Source organism: Photinus pyralis, unplaced genomic scaffold (genome assembly GCF_008802855.1).
Source record: "Photinus pyralis isolate 1611_PpyrPB1 unplaced genomic scaffold, Ppyr1.3 Ppyr1.4_LG10, whole genome shotgun sequence".
NCBI lineage: Eukaryota > Metazoa > Arthropoda > Insecta > Coleoptera > Lampyridae > Photinus > Photinus pyralis.
The window spans coordinates 16,193,325-16,207,003 of record NW_022170250.1 but is presented as its reverse complement, the minus strand read 5'-3'; the positions used below and the strand labels follow the sequence as shown (position 1 = coordinate 16,207,003).

At 35.5% G+C, this 13,679-nt stretch overlaps 1 protein-coding gene across 1 annotated transcript in view; it reads left to right on the top strand.

Annotated features, from left to right (window-relative positions):
- The window catches only part of LOC116162394 (glutamate receptor ionotropic, kainate 2-like), a 165,353-nt gene that overhangs the window by 74,211 nt on the left and 77,463 nt on the right, over positions 1 to 13,679 (top strand). The window lies entirely within an intron of this gene.

Here is a 13,679-nt window from a genome sequence, read left to right as displayed (position 1 = left end):
ACACAGATCGATTTGCCAGACTTTTCCTTCAATCTCCCGAATTTCCGCGTATTAGCATCAACTGTCCCACGTGTAAGTAGTTTAGAACAATTATGAAATAGAAAAGCAAGAAAAAAGTTTGGCAGGCGAAGCTTTCGCTTCCCGAGTTGTACAGTTTATCTTCATTTCAGCAGTTGATATAAGTTTACGCAAACTTTTATAAGTTACATTACATTTTTCCTCTGTTTTTAACAAAGTGGGCTAATTTAAGTAAGTACATAATAAATTTAGGTTTAAATAAAGCACGCACAAATTTTTTTCGCAGACATTGGCGAAATTTGGAATATTCCATTCTGAATTAGAAACGACAGACAATTGTTCCTCGCGCTTCATTTAGTATTCCCAAACTTTTTATGGTAAACAATAAAAATGACAGAAGAACTTTATACATGAACAGTTCTTATAGATCCGCAACCCCAAAATACGCCAAAATCTCTTATGTCTTTTGTTTCAATCATTTTATTTCTACTTAATGCCAAACGTGACAGTTAATCAAATCCGGATTTGTGCTTTATGTTTAATTTGTTTAACGTTAAATCGGAGTAACTAATAAGATTATTGTTTGGTTGAAGCATAATGTATCTGCGAGAATGATAACGCAGCATAGACTTCGAATTGCGTTCATTAGTTTATACTAAATATGCATCTCAGAAAAACTGGATAGGGGTAATAGTAGAACCCTGTACACATGCTAAGCTCAAATAACGAATACGCATATTGAGCGAAAAAGCCTCCACAAGGCGTCTTGGAAACCATAACGTGTTCTCAACGCTATAAGGTGTACATATTATTAGAACCCTCCATTGGCATCTCAGTTATTACGAAAGGTACAAAGAAGGCTGGCCCTGGAGTAAGCGCGTGGAAATTACGAACATAAAAAGCGCATGGGTGACCCAATATTTCAAATTGATCAAATTTCGGTAAAATTTCAATTTCAGTTTCTGAGTGTTCCTTAATTTTTAACTATAAATCAAATATGCATTGCTCAGAGTGTCCAATGACAACGAGTAAATGACATCTAAGATTATCTAAGGTCACATCTTTAATTTGAGTGAAAGATGTAAATTTTTGGAAATGTGAACAGTCCTATTGTAGAAAAAATTCTGTGTGTAATTCGAGCGCAAATTGATTGTCGATTTCAAGAGATTGCCGCGGTCCTTCGTCGCGCGGCAACTGTCTCTTTCAATCGACAATATATCATTTTGCGCTCTTAATACACAAATAGCTATAGAGCACATCTTTGTTTTTTTTTAGGGTAACATGTGTATTGTGTATGTGTACATTTTATATGAAACGCAAATGACGACGTAATTTCTCGCCTTGTCTGGCGATTATTCTATTATATCGATAATTTCGTAATTTATAAACAATTTCATGCACTCAGTCTGGGAGTATGCCAATGCATTTCAAGCCACCGGGACCTCTTTCGGAATAAATGTTTGTCATTGTTAATCAGTTAATTATGTGTTTATTCAAACCCATTGTGCGACCCCGATAGAGTTTTCATGTCAGATTTTTCGTCTCGTGTCCAAGAATTGTGTCAGGTGTTAATGAAAAGTTGTGTAGTCTTCGGAATAGTCAGAAGTTGATCGAGTCTACTGAGTCTCCCAAATGAGTAATTTAAGTCAATATTGGGATTTTTCTTTGTGGCAGGTTACGGAAGTTTGATCATAGAAACAATTTCAATTTTATTTTGTTTGAGCTAGCTGGACAGGTGTTTTGTGGGTGGTGTAACTGATCGCATACCATTGCACAGTGCCCACAGCGTTTTTATTTGGCGCCAGCAACGTTAGGTAAACGTAATAGTATGTTAAGAGACAAGTGTATAATCAAGTCTTTAAAGCACGCGCAACGAGTTCACACGACGCTCAAAAATCCGTAATTCCAACGGCTTAGAATGGTCTGTAGACTTTTGAAGGCCTGTTCTATAAGCTCTAGCATTGAAAACGAGATTGAAATTTCGGATATTCCTAAAGACTCAATTACCTTTAAATGATAGCTATTTAATTATGAGTGTCATCAGGTTCTTTATCCACGCGAGAAGTTTAATTTCCGAGGTCTTTGGTCGAGGAAATTGATGTCTCAGGTGGATAAAGACCTAATGACAGACGACTCAAATACAAGACGTTGTCTAACATCGCTAATGAGCAAGTTATTGGTATTAACACCTGATATGTTTTCTGAAATGAGTCGTGATTGCTAATGTGGCAATTGTAAGTTCATTACCTACATGAAACATATCGAAGGCGCTTATGACCAGGTTTCCATGGATTTCTGGGTATTTATCATCAAAATATTATCCAATAAAATTGAACCTTTTTTTTTATAGAAAGCTTTTAGAGACCATTTTCTACTCAAAAGCTATAAAAATCAATTAAAGGTTCTTCCTTAGGAATCCCCTGGGATATGTTGAAAACATTTGAAAACTCATATTGCTATGTGAATTGGCAAAGGGTCATTAAACCACCCGAAAGACATATACCCACCTAGCTCAATAATTACACTCAGGTACTAATAAAGCCTTTAAAATAAATAAGTATAGTGTTTGTAAGACACATGCAGCCTCCACCACGACGAAAATCTTGATATTGATGTAAATATTATTGGTTTAGCAGTCTCAACCGACTCCAACATTCCAAAGAATTAGTTAAAACTTTTTTAATCAACATCTGATGTAATTCTGGAAGCGAAATAAAAAAAAATTAAACATGAAACGTTAGGTCGTAATTTTTGGCACTATTAATCACAAAATCTATCATTTACAAGTGCATTTGACATAAAACAATCAGGCTGAAATAAAGAGTGGCACTCAGGGCCAGATAAAATACAACACGCAACAAGCGATTGATAGAACAATGAATTAAAGAAATTTTAATTGCCCTAAAGTGTCAATAATCCAAAATCTCCGGTTTTCAACAAACAAACGCACTAACACATAAAATAAACACCAAGTCGAATGATGCCTCGGAACCTCACTTTAACTTCAACCTTGATTTAGACGACACTGACTTCTTTGTTTATTTTTTAATTAAATAATTTGAGCTGCCAACGGGTCAAGCCCACACAAGGCATCTACAATTTACAATAGCAGAAAATAATAGGAACTACAAAGAAAACTAAAGAAAGCTATTTATAAACTTAAATTTGTAATTACAATTATTATAGTTTTGGACCTTTAATGGTTGACAAAACTCCATGTATCGGGTACTGGAAATCTCCTTCCTAATAATACGCTTTCCTTTCCTCGACTTAACGTGCACTTTTAGACGTTAACTTTCTTCTATGGCAAGGTAAACTGTCTTGCAAAATACGGCAACGTTTCAACGTCCAAAAAAATCGATCGAAAAGGCCTGCAATTAACCAAACAAAAGCTTGACCAACAAAAGGTGTCGTTTAACATCCGATTCGTTTATTTAAAACCTTTTCCCTCCCCTCACTTCCGTTCGTCCTACCGTAACACAATAAATAAAATAAATAAAAAAATAAATAACACATCCTTCTCTTGAGATTAATTAAATTTTCAGCGCGCAAATGACCGGAGAAAAACATGAGATAAACTTTTACAAATACAACGCAAATAATTAGAGATGAATAAACTTAATCATACAACACGCAATTCAAATTCGCAATCACCGAAACAAAATAAACAACACAATTATTTAAACAAAATCAAACATCATTAATTCTGATACAAAACATTGACTTCGAAATCAAATAATATGATCGACATTGAGTTTTTTCTCCAACAAACAACCAAATTTAACGTTAACAATAAATGAAATTCACATACAGGGTGTCCCATCGTTATTACTGGTGCTGAAGTAAAGTAAAATCTCCGCATGGCTTAGTTTACACAACAATAATGGTTCCTAAGAGGTGTTAAAGGTTTTTAAAAGCTCTAAAACCTTTACAAGATTTTTGAATCCTTTTACAGCCCCTAGAAACTGCTAGAGGCCCCTAAATGTTCTAAAAAACTTGGAAAAGAGTGGGTTTTAATGCGCGTAATAGGTTTTAAAGGTTGTTCAGAGTTAATTCATATCTTAATGGCACACGTTAGTCTACAAGGGCTCTAACAGGCTGTGGGGATCATTAGAATCATTAGATGAGGGCACTTCTGAAGATTTTTAAATTCTAAAACACCCTATAAGGCCCTCAAAAGATCTTAAAACCTCTTAAACCCTATTGAAAACTATTAATGGTTCTTCAACACTGCGACAAGATTCTAAGGAATGTTGTGGATGCTTTTGAAACTGTAGGCGACTTATAAGAGCCTTTTTTTAAAGGATTTTCATTAAGACTGCTAAAAGCTCTTAGAGACGCACAAGGACTCTTCGATTGTATCAAACGTTCTTGAAGACTAAAATGGTTCTATTCTTGAGAAGATTCGGATATTCCTAAACACTCAAAACACCTTTAAAGGCTTTTAAGTGTTATTAAATAGTTTTCGAGATTCTTTAAGACTCTTTGGACCTCTTAAAAGCCCAGGTGTTGAGGAGAAGAAAGAGCTTTTGGAACTATTGGGGAGAGTTTGTTACCATTAAAGGCTCTTAAATAACCTTTAAGACGCATTTCAATTTTTATAGACAATCTCGAAACACTCCAAAAGGCTCTTCAAGACAAGTGTCTTAAGAACCCGAAGATTATAAAAGCCATTTAAAGGTTCTCAAATGCCCGTAAAATTTTTTGAAGGCGTCTTTAACTTTCTGTAAGGATGTTCAACAAGTATCAAACGGCATATTTGCTCCTCATTTCTATTTCTGCTGAGGTCAGCATTGTCTTTAACCAGGTTTCCGGCATACCCCGCACTGCCCCTGACCCCGCAGTTAGATGTCGTTCTGGCACCTTCTGAACCAGTGTATCTGTTGAATTTTACTTAATGCCAAGGCTCGAGAAAAGATTTAAAATTCTTACAGGCGAATGAACTCGTATGCCTCTAGAAAGATGCCTTGACATTTGGATGCTGCAAAAATAAATTTAAATAGCCTCACAACGAGAACGGCTACAAAATTGGTATTATATACGGTGTCTTGTATTTACTATCAGTCGTTTACATACGATGCAACAAATGTCGCCTCTTGGAAGATAAATATTAGGTCCACAAGTTTCTAGTAAGGAAGGTGCTTCGTTACACTTCCTAGTGTCTCCTAAGTACATTTAATAGCTCTTGAACTCTGTAAGGGTATACCTACTCGAAATCTCTTTCAAGTTCTTCCATAGTCCAGTCAAAATAGCAAAATCAGAGGAACTAAAAATACTAGTTCCAATTTTTTCAGAAATGTGTAGGGAGAGGTTCCCTGAACAAGAAAAAATAAAGTCCCTCCAAATTCCGGTGCCGCTAGGGGCAGGAGGGGGCTTTAAACGACCCATTTTTCAGTTTTTCGCTTTTAACTCGAAAATGGTGCGTTACAGTGAAAAAGTTCTTCAGTACAAAATGAAAGCTTATTAAAATTGGTACAAGTTTGGTTATATGCATCTTTACCAAAAACTGAACCGTTTTCGTGCTACCGGCTCCGGAAAGGTGGTAATTTCTAAACAAAATTGTTTTTCACTCCCGTTTTTCGTATATTTTTGGCTTCTAAATCCTCCCCCTGTCATTTTAGGGGAAATCGTCACAATAAAACCTGTACAGCATTAACATCCCTATAGTCCGAACCTGTTGAAGTACGAGTTATCTCCATAACCCATGACTCTATTCCACGAAGGATGCTTCAGGAAAACGAAGAAATCTGCTCTCTATGAGGCTTTCCCTGTGTGCATGGATGCAGTGCACCTCACAACGATTTACACTGTAGTGGACGGTGGCTTTCTCCTTCACAGAGTCAAGTGGAATGTTGGGACCACTTTCTCTTTCATCAGTGAGCAGTATGCTTCATATATAATAAATCACTATTCTTCCAATTGTGCAGTTGTATTCGATGGGTACGAGGACCTTAATACCATAAAACGGTTCACTTTTCGAAAAATAGTTATTTACATAATAAGTCATGAAAGTGGTCGTTTACATGACGCGGAGGTTTATTGAAAAGTACGAGGACGCGCAGCGTCCGAGTATCTCTTTAATGCCTCCAAGTCAGGTGGACTCACTTTAGTGACGTATTATGTATAAAATTTTACCTGAACCCGCAACATGTAGAAAACTTTTCCAAATTAAATTATTCATGTGTGAAATTTTGATACCTAATCACGCATGCTAAAATCACTTCATTTAATTGTTTCCATAGAGATTTCAAAATAATTAAAACGGTCAGTGTCATTTTTAATGCAGTTTGCAGTTTATGCTTTGTACTTTTCAACTATACAGTCTTTATAACTAGGTACAAAAGCAGGTATCAGTGAAGAAGAGTACCTATGCAAGACGTTGTTATAATGTAGCCGAAGCTGCGGCCGCCGCGCCGTAGTGCAATATTCGCTCCCCACAAAGTCAAAAAAAAGGTACGAAAAGGCGTACAAACCTTTTAAGGACTGGCGCAAAACTAAAGGAATAATTACTTCCACACATATTCCATTAATTGCTAGTAATAAAAAACCATTATCCTTTGTGTAGGTATATTAATATTTAAAAATATCCACATAGTCTGCATTATAATTATCCAATCGTTGATTGAATAACTCATTCAATGAATGATCTAATTGTTATTTTGCATGTACTAGGACTGTAATGGGCGTCAGGTAAAAATATTACAGTACTAGTCAGGTAAAGATCAACTTTCTAATATCAAAATAGCCCTGAAATTTAGATTTTCTTGACGGTTTCAGGTAAATGTATATAACCAAACTTGTAGCAAATTTAATAAGCTTTCATTTTGTACTGAAGAACTATTTCACTGTAACGCACCATTTTTGAGTGAAAAAAACTGAAAAATGAGTCGTTTAAGGCCTTCCCCTTCCCCCAGCGGCACCGGAATATGGAGGGACTTTATTTTTTCTTGTTCAGGGAACCTCTCTCTACACATTTCTGAAAAAATTGGAACTAGTATTTTTAGTTCCTCTGATTGCCCATTTTTGGTCTAAATTGACTGGGCTATACAGGCCCCTCAAGACATTTACATTCTGATATACAAAAATTCTTCAGTTTCGGTAGAAAAACGTCCAAAGGCTTTTTTAAGTTCATTATTAACATCAAATTCGAAAGTGAAGTCTGCCAGTAAATTAATTGTTTATGAAATGATAGTTAAGTGGATTACAGGTAAACTACTGCAGCATTGTTGCTACTCGGATAACAAAACAGACATTTAATTAAATGATTTCGCAACCAATTTACGTTAAATATTAATTAATATATGAACGGTGCTCATTATTGTAATACACTATGTAATTAATGCAATAACCGTTCTCTCATGCCCTATACTATCTCACTTATGACTGAACTGCTATGCTAATTGAAAACATTTTCCTCGTCATACAAAATAGTATTATGCGGACCGTATAATTATTTGAGTGTCGGCGTGCATAGTAGCTTTTGTAATTTTGTGTATGGAACCTGTCTCCTGCATATTATTTGGGCTTGTTAGTTTGTTTTAAAGCTCATTAGAGGAGAGATCTACATTATACAAATGTTTGATACAGAATTGTAACCCGCCATATTGAAGTTAAAAGGTAGAGAGTAGTAAATTTCCATAATAGTTTCGTTCTGTCTGAATTGCCAAAGAGTGTTGCAGCTACATGTAAACATTTATAATAGCTGAAGCTATGGTTGCAATATATTCATTACAGTATCAGTGTTGGAATTGTTTGTTGTCAATGGGCAGTCAAAAAACGCAAATTATCGTGATCGCTGCGGACTACAGGACGTTCTGAAAGCGGAAACCACTTTTTGTGTTGTTTGCACTGCTTTTCCGGATCGAGACTCATTAGAGTATGGTAATAGATTCACTAAAAACATGTCTAAGTGCCACGGGGTAGTAGGAAAATAATACGTCATCTTCCCTAATTATGTATAACACCATTCCGATCTCTTCAATACTTTGCTTCTATATATTTTATCGATAAAGTAACAACTGTATTCTCATTCCCTCGAGTGACTACAATGAATAAAGGGATTCACTGCGAAATTTTCTTTGAATTTCCATGAATTTCTATATTGCATAAACCCCAGTAATTAAAAAGAAATTAATTATCAAAATGTCAAACATTCACAGTTGGATAGGTTATCTGAAAAACTATTTCCGATAAAGGAGAAATCTGGATACTCTATGCCGGCCATTCTTAGAGAGTTGTTAGTTGTTAATGATCACCTGTAATAAAATTAATTTAATTCAGAATAATCAGATTGGCGAGCAACTCGTTTCGTATAATTAATTTTCTTTGTGTAGTGAGTACGAAATAGAGATCCTATTTTAACTGCATTCAATGCACCTGCTTGACATTGATGTGTCGTTGTAATGCTTGAATCCAATAAATTAATAATACCTACCGTTTGTTCGAGAGTCTAACGCCCAAAGTAAATGTAGTTACCAAAGGTAATTGAATTAATATGTTCGGTTGGGATTTGGGAAAGAATAAGTAGTTATCCAACACTATATAATATAGGTATACCTCAATGTCGTAGCAATCTGGAATTTGCACGCAACTGGAAGTGAAAGCGTTATAGAGTATGAACCCCTAATTAATCTTCACTTAAGTTAATATTTCGTGAGAAACGGTGTTCTGAAACCTCGTGGAACGACGTTTCACATCAGAAGGGTTGTATAAATTCTGCGCTGCTATGATTACACGGTGTATTTACTTCGTAATTCTCATGAAATTTTTCTTTTGGCTTTAATTGCTGAGAAATAAAACCTTCGAATGGACGAATGGATTACATTCCATTAAAAACTTCAGGGAAAATGCAGTTTTTCTGTGCCGGATATTTTTGAACCTCTACTTATCGTATGAAAATGTCAGAAAGTTATGTGTATAATGCAGTCGTGTAGTTGATGAACTTATCTACACATAGGTACATACATTGTGTATTAAATAAGCGATTCCAAGTGCCTTTAAAAAGTATATGTGAACTAATTCTACATGTGAACTTTTTAATATATAACGTGACAATTTTAATTTTTATCCAACACCTCTATGTTATCCAGTCATTATCATGACGAAATTAAACGAGTAAGGTATAATACAGGGTGACAATTTGAAAACTTACCACCCCCCATATCTTAGTAAATAAACGAGATATTTAAAAAAATCAAAATCCGTTTCGCTAATTCGGAGGGGGAATCACAATGACATAGTTGGCGACGCACCCCCTCCAACCCCCTGCGCCCCAGCCACCCCAACTTTTAAATCTTAAATAGTGACCCCCCATGTGTGATACGTCTTGGAAAGCTCTGAAAAAATGCTTTCCAACCATACCAAATAGCATTACATTTAGGTTAGTAATTATCGTGCAAATCAAAAAATAAACTAATATGATACATTTGAAATCTGTCGTATTTAAAACGCAACCGGCGAACATAGACGAACTAAGGCAGAGAATAATTCAAGAATGTCGAAATATTGCAAAACCAACATTTGAAAAGGTTCGACAAGAGTTTGAGAATAGATTATAACTGGCGATCAAAAATGAGTTGCTGTCAAGTCGGCTTTGAAAGTTCAAGTTAAATACGATTTTCCATGTTTATTTTTTGATTTGCACGATAATTACTAACCTAAATGTAATGCTATTTGGTATGGTTGGAAAGCATTTTTTCAGAGCTTTCCAACGACGTATCACACATGGGGGGTCACTATTTAAGATTTAAAAGTTGGGGTGGCTGGGGCGCAGGGGGTTGGAGGGGGTGCGTCGCCAACTATGTCATTGTGATTCCCCCTCCGAATTACCGAAACGGATTTTGATTTTTTTAAATATCTCGTTTATTTACTAAGATATGAGGGGTGGTAAGTTTTCAAATTGTCACCCTGTATAACCCACTAATGAGTTATGGACGTAAAATAACTCACTAGCAAGATAAAGTACAGGAACATTCTTTTATTAATTATTCTGACAAAATCAACACAAAAATCTAATTTAAATTCACATTGATATTGAAATTAAAGGAAATCGTTTTCTTCTTCGATGTTGCGCTTGGAATCATGAAGTATGTCGGAAGAATTTTCAACAGAAACACAATCCATTTCATTCGAGAAGGAAGTCGAGGCTAACGGAATATCAACGACTTTTTTTTTTGGCGCCTCCTTGAATCCTTTTGGCTATATCGATTTTGTTGTTGACTGAATCTTGGATATAGCCTTCGGCCACCGTGGACGATTTCCATCCACCGTGGCGTTTAAGTGTTGTTATATCGGCTCCTGCGTTTGCCAGAAGAGTTGCAGACGCACGTCTCATGCTGTGTCCAGTATATGAGTGGGCTTCGGGTAGGTTCAAGAAGGAAGCAACTGCCTGGGGTACCTTAGATATGGTATTTATACCAACTGCCTGGATAGTGCATTTCTCTTTCTGGTAATTCACGAAAAATCTGCGGTGTGGAACGTTCTTGGGTCTCAAAGAAACATATTTCCTGTACAGCTCCAGAATGTTTATAGAGAATCCTTCTGTCATGATAGTAAAACTTCGTGACACATTTGTCTTCGAGTCGGGTATGGAGACATATAAGTATCCTCCCTTATCTTCAATATCATCAACTGTCAGTTTGGTGATTTCATCACAACGACAGGCACCTGATGCACCTGATATCCCCATTACCAATGCAACCTAGAAAAATACAAAACACATGAACATAAAGCTAATATATAAAGAAATTATGAATCGGTACCTTTATCATCAAGTATTTACTATCAGGTGCCTGTGTCAAAAACTTCTCTACATGTTCTCTTTCCAAAGTCTTCGCCTTTTTAGGTTTGTGAGTCCTTGCTTCATTCTTCAGATAGCTGATCAGTTTTCCATATTTTGATATGTCGACATTCTTATATACCTTCAAAGTACTTTTTACCATGGAATATTTCGTCCACATCGAAGAAGGTGCCAATTTTCTTCTGTAATTGTGGAAATAAGCCAGCATGACCTCTTCGTTGACTCCATTCAGACCTTGCTGTTCCCTCCATTCTTCAAACTGGTGGAACTCTTTGTCGTAATTGTCTTTAGATTTTCTTGGCAGCAAACTAAGACATGCTGCCTCAGCCTGTTTCATTACTTCTTCAGGAACAAAAAGGGGTTCTTGCAAATCTGCCATTATTCAGAAAATTTTCTGACTAAATTTTTTGTTGTTTATTATTCCCCATAGCAACGAATTATTGCTTTTGTATTCCATGCACTCTAGCTTTTCGCGGAACACGCAGTTTTTAAGATTTCCACGTTTTAAACCAGCTTGAGGAGGTGTTTGTATGGTGCACGTGTGTTAATTACAAATAAGTCACTTGAGAAAATAACCCCACTCGGCCTGACGGCCTCGTGGGCTTATTTTTTCTCGCGTGACTTATTTGTAATATAACACACTTATACCATAAATAACTATTTTCTATAAACAAGTAACTAAGCAGCAGATCCCGGTTTGCCAACTTTGGATAGTGGAAGATTTGAAATATTCTCTAAATACTCTCCTCCACTTAATTTAGAATCAATATAACGGGTATAATCCTGAAGATATGCTGGCTGGCGTTTGGCCCGGATTGGTCTGCCTGAAATATTGGTGGTGTGATTCAGGAAGTGGTCGATTTAGTATCTCATCAACTGGCACAGGCTGCATTTGTTCATCTTGTCGTTTCTCAGATAGCTGTTCTTTTGGAACCCCGATTATGAATCCTGTTTGGCTTAGCTGGAAAATAACTGTTTAAAATCGGAGCAAAAGTAACCGTCTTCGGGACTAGTATTGACCGAATTTGATCGTTTTCCCAGATTCCTCTCTACGGTTCCAAATTTCTATACATCTTTATTATTTACATCATGGACACGTGTGTGCACTCCTTTCCCTTCTTAAAATTGGAGGGTACTTCCGAAGGATGAGGCTGTATACCCATGACATCCATCTACTTGACCTATGCAGGTCAATATGAATGCGTTCCCAGTTTTCTTCTGGTTCTTCCCATGGGTTTTTGGCGGATTGTGCCGAGTTTTAGCACATTATTCACACGACTTCACTAATTTTTCAATTTCTGAGTCAATTTTTGGCCAATCCTGGCAAGGTGTTTCATTTTAACTTTTCCAATATGGGTTGAATGAATTTCTTTAAAATCTGTAGTCTGATTGTGCTGAGAATTAGTATTATCTTGATAAAAAAGAATGCCATTTTCTAAAGTGTAAGGTTCATCTCTAACTTTAGAATGATTTTTTGAATTTCTAGATCTTTCGAAGATTCTTGCTTAATTGTATCATAAGTTTTATGATTAAATTAATTTGTGTGTTTAAAACAAATTTTGTTTGTGTGAAATCATCTAAATCGTGTGTTTATTCGAACCCATTAACGATACAGATAAATGTCTCATGCGTAATTATGATTAATTTTGTTGATCAGTTAATAATTCATTTCTGTTAATAATCTTTTTGGAAACTTGATCACGGCCATAATTTTTCATTGGTCCGGGATTCGGATGTGTCTTGGGAGAATTTTAATAAGATTTAAGATGCTTTGTGTATGGTTCATTTTAGCCGGGCCATTGCAGACAGCATTTTTATTTGCTCGCCCAACGTGGTGCATTGCATTTATTTTTTTGCATCCCCAAATGTTAGGGTCGCAGCAATATTTATTGTTTGTTAATGTATTCATTTGTTGATTTGTATTGTTAAACTTTCGTTATACGTATAGCAATATAATGCACGCATCATTTTAATTAAGTGAACATATTTAATGTCTCACATAAAAACAACCAACATAATAAATGGAGAAATAAAATTAAGTGTGGTTTATAATGCTAAATTGTAAACTTTCGTAATAAAAAGTAAAAACGCTTTCAACAGTTAATCTTATACATGGCTTTGAAAATTCTATCTATTTATTCACTTTTCAATTGCAAAAAGAAAATTTCCGAGTGCTTAGTAATTCAACATAAATCCTATTGTCATAACAACAAACAAGTGTAAAAGAATTCACAGATGTTGAAGAACATTGGAGATTAGGGTGAAAGTAATTTTCAACTACAATTTTCTAAACGAAATGTCGATGAAGGTTGAACACAAAGAGCCATATTTCACAAAATCTTATTTCTAATTTATCTGTATGGGATTACTTATATTTTATATAGCGCATTACCGATGCCAGAAAGGGTCCACGTTATTTTCTACATCAGTAATAAATTATAACCGCGGCGTAAAGGTTTTTAGATATTAAGGTCACGTCCCACTACGTGTGGAATGTAAATTTTAATAACTTTTGTGTGTTTTCCTGGACAGTATATAACTTCGGTTCAATTTCCTAACACGAATCTATTGAAGGAGAAAACCAAAACTAATACATTTATGGATTATCCCGCAAACGATTATCGAGCATCAATTTGCACCAATTAGGTATTTGATACATAAATAAGTAATTAGGTAAAGGTGGTTTTTTAAATGTAACTTTGCAACACTAAATGTTATAGCCATATTTTTACAGAGGGGAACCTCTGAAATCAAATAATGAAATGCTATAATATTAGTAAAGCTAAAGAGTTAGTAGAATGGTAGCATTTGCAAAATTGTTATTCCGTTACAATAATAATAAATACTGCAGAGCAAAATAAAT